At 30.3% G+C, this 2,031-nt stretch overlaps 1 long non-coding RNA gene across 1 annotated transcript; it reads right to left on the bottom strand.

The window, feature by feature from the left end:
• Nucleotides 1-264: 264 nt before the first annotated feature.
• Nucleotides 265-1,285, bottom strand: LOC121229074 (uncharacterized). Its single transcript, XR_005926546.1, has 2 exons — nucleotides 847-1,285; nucleotides 265-532 (listed from the first exon to the last, which is right to left on the bottom strand). It is a non-coding gene; the product is annotated as an uncharacterized lncRNA (long non-coding RNA).
• Between the last annotated feature and the right edge of the window lie 746 nt (nucleotides 1,286-2,031).

Below are 2,031 nucleotides of genomic sequence, written 5' to 3'. Positions count from 1 at the left end.
AGGAAGTAGATTGAAGATTGAAGATCTGTTTCCCTAAGCAATTGTGGAGCAGATTGAGGATGGCGAATCTTATCTCCATGTATCGGCAATGGAGCAGATTTGAGCCACCAGTCCTATTTCCCTAAAGTTTCAGTCAAGATTAAGCAAAACTGGGCAAAATTGGCCCTATTTGAAGTCTTTGCTCTATTCTCATTACACGACAATGAGTAAAGAGGGGCAGCTGTAGTAGGCCCATTTCGCTCGGGCTAATACCAGAACCAAAACTAAAATAAACAATAAAATTCACAAATTTAGTCAAAGTCCAGAGTCCATTTAACAAATAATAAGCCCAAATTGATACCCTAAAAAATAAAACCCAAACCTAGTGACCGAGACCTAATCCTAACCCAATTACATAAATAGCCCAAAAACTTAACCCAAAACATAACCCATTAGTTATTTCCAGAAAGTGGAAACCTTAGGCCATCAAGCAGCCGTTCACACGCGCTGAAGCTTCCATGCGTGCGTAGTCGCCTCTCCACGCCATGCACACCTGCAAAACAGAATAACAGCAGCGCAAATGGACAGCAAATAACAACAAATGACAGTGATGAAATTTGTTATTTATTTATTTATTTATTTTGTTTTTTTGGCTATAAAAACCGAAGGAAAACGATTTAAATGGGATTTTTTTCCCAGAAATACACACGCATACTGAAATAAAAAAATGTTACCCAAATTAAAATGTGATTTTCTAATCCAAAGTTCTTGAGGCTTTTGATTTTCTTTTCGATTTATTCTTTTGGTCTTTAAGTTTTTTCGCATTTAAAACAGAAAAAAAGAAACAAAAGAAAGGGAAAACCTTACCGTGCAAATATGCCATGGATTTCTTCTCTTTGTATCGTTGAAATCGAATCAAAAGAGACTTCAAGGTTGAAAGGTTCCTCCAAGATTGAGAGCACCATTATGCGGAGATGAACCGACAGTTAGAATGGGGAAAAGCTAGGGATTTGCTTCGGTTGTTTGAAGGAATTGGCAGATTGCCATTTAATTTCTTTTAGTTAGGAATTAACTAAAACGGTGCCGTGTATAGGGGGAGATCCACACGCAAGCCCAATCCACAGGCTGGATCCGCGCCTTGGCGTTTCAGATGGTAAATTTGCGCGACAAGTCCCTCGTGTTTGCGCAGACTTTTCGTTGATCCTTATTTACATTTTATTTTGTTACAATTTGTCCCTAGAATTTGCGTGTCTTTGCAATTAGGTACGCACCTAGGCGCCATGTTTTTGGATCTGGATAATTTTCAGTATTGATCCCTGAACATTCGTGCGTACTATGATTTAGTCATTATTTCAATAGTTTTTTTATTAATTATCTTTTTAAGTTTGATTTTACTTCAATTAAGTTTTTCTTTCATCTCAATATGTATATTTTTTAATATTCATTTCTTTAGAAAATTATTTATATATATTTTGAATTTCTCTAATCATTTTTTTTACTATATTTCAATCTAGTATTTCACTTACATTTGTTTTTTTCTTTATTTGTTTAATTATATAGTTATTATTTTAAGGTATTTTATATTACCATATTGTTTGAAATTTTCCCATAATATTTAATTTAACTACCCTTATGTATATATATTAGTAAAATATAATTTATATTAAAATTAGTTTTATATTATAAACACTATTAATTCTATGTTATTATATATATATATAATTTCTTTTAAGATGTTTATTTGTATTTTCTTTTAAATTTATTATGTATATAATTTATTCTTTAAAAAATACATATATTATTATTTCTTTGTTATTTAAGATTTTTTTATGTATATATAGTTTTATTGTATATTGGTTTGTTCTTCTTTCATGTATATTGTTTATTCTTTGTTATTATATTATATTTTCATTATATATTGTTTTATTGATTTTTATTATTGTATGTACATTAACACCTTTAAATATATAGGTTTCGTTTTTAAAATATTATTGCATGTTATTAGATCCAAATGTCTTCTTTCACAACGTTTATTTTCATATTCATTTACAT

The sequence above is a fragment of the Gossypium hirsutum genome, chromosome A05 (assembly GCF_007990345.1).
Source record: "Gossypium hirsutum isolate 1008001.06 chromosome A05, Gossypium_hirsutum_v2.1, whole genome shotgun sequence".
NCBI lineage: Eukaryota > Viridiplantae > Streptophyta > Magnoliopsida > Malvales > Malvaceae > Gossypium > Gossypium hirsutum.
The sequence above is the reverse complement of the archived record's forward strand: the minus strand, read 5'-3'. Positions and strand labels throughout refer to the sequence as shown.